The 5,883-nt window shown below is 37.6% G+C and overlaps 1 protein-coding gene across 1 annotated transcript in view; it reads right to left on the bottom strand.

Annotated features, from left to right (window-relative positions):
* LOC112138798 overlaps nucleotides 1-3,866 on the bottom strand; it is a gene marked incomplete at its 3' end in the record, with an annotated part of 7,336 nt that extends 3,470 nt beyond the window's left edge. Inside the window, 1 exon segment of the mRNA XM_036211087.1 lies at nucleotides 324-3,866.
* Nucleotides 3,867-5,883: the final 2,017 nt, after the last annotated feature.

The following is a 5,883-nucleotide window of genomic DNA, read 5'->3' as shown; positions in this document are numbered from 1 at the left end:
CTGACAGAGAATCTCGTCCACCTGCTGATTAGCTGCCTCACCCCCTCCCCTCGGTGAGGAGCTGCAGGCTGCGCGCACCTCTACAGCCAGCTGCTGTTCGAGCGCGCGCTCGCAAACGGCGCACGTTTTACTCTACATGCTCAACTAAAAACGGTAACAATTTGCAGATAACAGAATATTAAGACTATGACATAAATAAAAACGCAGTTAATACAAGTAATTTCTAGCCATACTTAAGTAATTATCCACACTTGCGCTCGTCAATGCTTTCAGGAACTTACAGGGACTCTTAGTAAGTTTAATGTGAACATTGGAAAGCTTACCGTCCAAAGTCCAAAGTCCGAACTCGATGAGCTGCAGCCGAAAGAAGCCTTGGGTCTGAGGAGCACGAAAATACACCGCTCTCGTCGAAGACGTGAAGCAATGTGGACTCCGCCTACGAAGACCCGGACTTATAACCTCGTTCTCTGCCTGTTGAATATGCACGATGTTGACTCAGCGTGATTGGCTGGGAGGTGTGCCTCTCTCCTCACCTTGACGTTCAAACCAATGGACGAATGAGGTGCTGAAATAAGTTCCTCCTTCTTGTTGACGACGAAGATGCAGGCTAAAATGGAGGAGATCATCGTCCCACTCGATGGCGTTATCAAAACCCTATTTTGCGAAAGTTTCTTTTTCATAACTAAAACAACATTGGTATTTTTTCCAGTACCAGTATTCCCCTAGTCTTTGCTGATGAGACAAATTTTGATAGAAATAACAATTATATTATAGCTTTTGGTCATGTTCTGCTTTGAATTGTCATTCAGCCACACCAGTTTCAGGCTTGTCATGATCCACAGCTGTCTTTAGTTCAGTTAATCACCCTCACTCTATTTAAGTGTTTGGTTTTCGTTGTATCTTTGTCCCTTCTGTTCTTTCATTATTTTGTTTCTCCGTGGTTTTTGTCATGTTTTGGTGAATTTATTAAATATTCAGTGTCTGTCACTAAAACCCAGTCTCCTATATTTTAAGTCCAACACTTCCTGACACACATACATCTTAAGTGTTTAGTGCTGTTATACTGTAGTTTAGTTCATATTCACTTTACATTTTATACTACAAACTCATATCTACAAAAATTAAAATAAAATTAGACTCTTAGCAACATTAGAATCACATATTTATTAAAATGTTTGTTTTCAGTCCTATGTCAATTGATTGTTTCATCTATTTTCCATAACCCTTTAATTGCCTGCTCAATCAAATAGCTGGGAACATTTAGAACACATTTCTTTAAAAATATGTTTTGTGTGTATTGCTCCCCAAGGTACGGCGCCCCTGAAGTGACAAAGAAAAAAAAAACCTTAACTACAAAAAAAAATCTAGTTACTGCAACAGATAGTTACTGGTGTATTGAGTTATTTTTTCTTTTTTACTTAAATTTGTTGAGAAACATTATTTAGTAGTTACTATCTGATGTGCACAGCTACTAACCAGAAGATTATTTTTTCCTAAAAATGGAAGTAAAACAAATATTCTTCAATTCTGTACTTCTATTTTTGTTTTTTAAGGTTTTCAGTTACTTTCTGGTGCACATCTGTTATCAAGAATTTTTTTTTTTTAATTGAAATGATAAAAGAATTAAACATTCTGGATAGTAACGGATGCACATCAGACAGTAACTGATGTACACTAGTTCCTAACCAGCCTTTCCTTTTCTTCAATGTTTTACACAGACCCTATGAATTCTTAGAAAAAGACTTTTTATTTTTTTTACTTCCATTTTTTTTTCTCTCTACGATGACTCTTTTGGGCCTCCATATCAAGGGAATGAGCATCAGAAAATACCTTTTGTTGTTTTTCTGTTTTTTTTGTGTGTGTGTAGTTAAAGGGTTAATATCTGGTCTTTTGCTGATCAGGGGGTAGTCTCCACAAAAGCTTTCCAACTGAAGCTTTTGAGAACTTCCACTACATCCTAGCACCCTTTACTGTTTCGCTCAATGTAAATATTAAAGTGTTACCTGCTGTTTTGAAAATTTTTGTTCTGTATACATGTATTTATTTATACATACATTTGTATTTGAATAATTTAAAAACACAGTTATACACATGGCCCTGCGGCAGACTGGCGACCTGTCCAGGGTGAACCTCGCCTTCGCCCATCAGTAGCCGGGATAGGCTCCGGCACCCCCTCCAAAAAGAAAACTGTGTGTATGTGTCAAACTATGCCTACATCATGTAGAAACATTATTGTGAGTATCCAGAATTCCATAGTTTTGAAGGAGATATTACTAAGCCTTTATTTTATTATGTTGGGAGAAAAACTGATATTTGTCTTTGTAATACGTTTTTGTTTCTTTTCTTCCATGTTCACTTTAATCACTTTTCTGGCCACATTCAACTCAAAAGTAAGATGTAAATATTTCAAAGATGGCTAACAACGACCATTTTGATGTGACATTTGTACTCTAATCTAATGCAAAGCTTTTAAATTATCACAGATACAACTTTAAAAAAGCACACAGGCTGAAGTAGGATCAGTTGATTAATCATAGCTGATGATGCTGATGTGACATAAGAACGCGCATCTGGAGCTCCGCCATTTGAGAGCTCAAAAGAAACTAGATATTTATAGAACTACTGAAGCTAAAATTATAGTAGAGGATTAATCTGCACACTTCCTCTCTATAAAATTGAAAATGCTAAGCCAAAATTACATTTTATTGTTGGCAAACAACAATTTTGACTCTGATTGGATTGAGATGTCAAACAAGACGCTATTTGACACGGTGCCACCACACAATGTAATATCTCCCACAAAGGACTTTACAAATATTCAAATTTTAATACATTTCTTATTGTACTGAATGAGAGTGTGGAAAACATTCCTAGATATGTGACTCATCATCTTTTCAAACTGCCTCTAGTGACTTTCACTAACATAGACGTCTACAGTCTGCTCTGCAGAATGGAGCAGCTTCACATGGAAATCTTTGCCATAAATCAAGTATTACACTTGCAGACTGACGCCAACAAAGACCTGTGGGCTGTCACAGCTGTTGTGACTGAGTTGTCAGGTCTGCACCCTGGAACAGCTGCCTGTCAGTGTCAAGGATAGCAGATTGTAGAAGAGGCTCCAAACATCACCCCATCAGCTGAGAAAATCAAAGCCTTGGATGCAAGTCTCAGCTAGGGCTGCCCTACTTAGTTGTTTAGATGCGACTACGTCGAGTATTAAAATGGTCAACAACTAATTTGCTAGTCAAAGCATTGTTTTTTGTTTGTTTTTCCATGTTTTTATCTCAAAACTACAGTGCGTGTTTTCTAATGTTGGGTTTGCCATTCTCATGCTAGTTGAGATGATTCACTCAGTAGTGAAGATACAGGAAGTTCTGGGATGGCTAGAGCAGTGTTTCTCAACCTTTTTTGGAGCCAAGGTACACTTTTTCCATGAAAAAAATCCTGTGGCACACTAGCATCCAAAAGGTGAAAAAAATTTAGTCTGGACTGATGTCTCCCCTCGAGCTAGTTTACATTTTTTTAATAGGATTTAAAAATAGAACATCCATGTTTTGAAAATGTAAATTAACATACCCAATACTAATCTCTACTTCAGAGAAGAAAAATCTGCTCATGGTTTTTGTCTTCAATCCTGTGATTGGTACATTTTTAGTTATAGTTACTTTGTGCCAGCAACATCCAGTCTATCAGCCATATTAGATTTCTACCAGCATCTAACATTTCTCTAATAAAAAACAGTATTTTTCAAATCAAAACTGTCTTTCACTTTATTTAGAAAGTTTCAGTTCATGAATATTCTCTTGTATAAACAAAACACTATTAATAAGTGAAAGTGTCATCTTATGTCAGGTTTGATAACATGACAGAAATGTAATTTTGTTTTAGCAAACTACATGTCTTTTCTTTGAACCTTTTGATGAATAATTTTTTTTACTTAAAAGCATGAACTTTTCATCAAAGCCCTAAAGTTTATTTCTAGTAATATGGTCATTTTTTAATATCTTAACCATTTTTTAAAAGAAATTAATTTTGTTCAAAACACAAAGGTGTTTTTCAATCACAGAACAGTAAAGATTAAAGCTATATAAAATAATTATTTAAGGTTTTTTATGTAATGCATAAACATGCTTATATAGAAATATGTGCAACATTTTTGCATAATTGTGTGTAATCTTGCAGATCAGTGTGTTGTAGTTGTGAGTCAAATGAAATGGAGCACCGAATGAGTGAGTGTTTGTGTTGCTGAGGTCATTGTGAGCAAATACTAGAAATTCCCAGCACACCTGAATACAGCAATAGCGAGTTCTTAATGCAAGCGCATAAGGAAATTCCAGGCAGCCCCTGAACGCACCTTATGCGCGGCTTATGTGACAATTAAATCCATTAAATCAGCGCAATAAAGTCAGGATTAAATGTTTTGAATCAACTCTGGGATGGATGTTTGTGGTGACCAACAGTGGAGGAGAAGCAGACTCCATCATGATGTCTTTGAGCCTCAGAGATGAAGAACAGAGACTCGCCTGTAAAGGCAAAGAGCTTTTCTGCTGCCAAAATAAAGTTTTACCCACGTTTGGCGGTTGTTAATTTAGATCTCTTTCTGTATTGACACATGGGTTATAGAATGTCATGTTATGATCTTATGTTGGTAGGTCGTACAGATCAGACAGCGTAGCTTTTCAGATGAACTTTATTAACACAGCTTCCTCTTTCAGCATCAGCAACAGAACAGCAATCCACTTCTTCTCTCTTCCTGTTTTACATTGCCCCCTAGTGGCAGCATTAGAACACAACGTATTTCCCTTTTACGTAAAATAAGAATGCAACGTAGTTGACTTGAACAATAAATACAATTTCTTTTTTTTTGTATGAACTGAAGATCTTTCATTTATTACGTCCATCACAAATTGTCAATTAAACCTTCAACCTTTAACTTAATAACCTTTGATTTCAAATTAGAAAAAAAAAATATCTAGAACGAACACATTTCAATTCTCCAGCATTCTTTATACATATCATGCAGCTAAGATTATTTCACATAATCTTCCAGCCAACGTGGAGGTCTCCTGTAATGACAGGAGCTTCAGCAGCAGTATTTGGCTGCACAACATCAGGTGTGTCAAAATGAAGTAGATCCAATGCAGGAGATTCAAAACCCTTTTTCGCAGGGATGTTGGAATGAGCCAAACGTGAAGCATCCCACTTTCTCCCATCTTCTAACAAATAGGTCCCTGGTGCTAACTGCTTCATGACTCGTAATGGCTCAGTAAATCTTGGGTGTGATTTTACAAGATGTGTCGGTTTCCGAACATGAACGCACTCTCCCTCTTGAAAGGTAGGAACACGTGCACCTCATCTCTTATCAGTGTAAAGCTTTATTTTGTTCTGTTTAGCAGCCACTGAGTCAGCCAAACGCGTCACAGCACTGTCCTGTGGATCAGGAAGCAGGACATGCAAGCGAGTGCGCATTTTTCTCCCAAAAAGTAGCTCCCAAGGAGAAACCTCAGTGGTAGAATGAGGCGTGGAGCGGTAGACTTGCAGGAAATCTGTCACAGTCTGACGCCAAGACTTTTTTTCGAGAATGGCACCTTGAATGCAACTTTTGTGCACTCTGCGAAACCTTTCAACTGCACCATTTGCCGCAGGATGGTAAACAGAAGTTCTGATGTGCTTTATGTCTCTGGAGCGCAGGAACGCAGCAAACTCAGCACAAGTAAACTGACTTCCATTATTAGAAACGACAGTCTGCGGATTTCCAAACCTGCTGAAAACCGAATTAAGAAAAGAGATCACTGTCTCAGATGTAACAGAAGCTGCAAAACCCGGTACAAGCGGAGCTGCAGCAGGAAGTGCAGTCTTATCACAACTTTGACACAGTTGACA

The sequence above is a fragment of the Oryzias melastigma genome, unplaced genomic scaffold (genome assembly GCF_002922805.2).
Source record: "Oryzias melastigma strain HK-1 unplaced genomic scaffold, ASM292280v2 sc00488, whole genome shotgun sequence".
NCBI classification, from domain to species: domain Eukaryota; kingdom Metazoa; phylum Chordata; class Actinopteri; order Beloniformes; family Adrianichthyidae; genus Oryzias; species Oryzias melastigma.
Note: the sequence above shows the minus strand (reverse complement) of the source record. Positions and strands in the feature narration are given on the sequence as shown.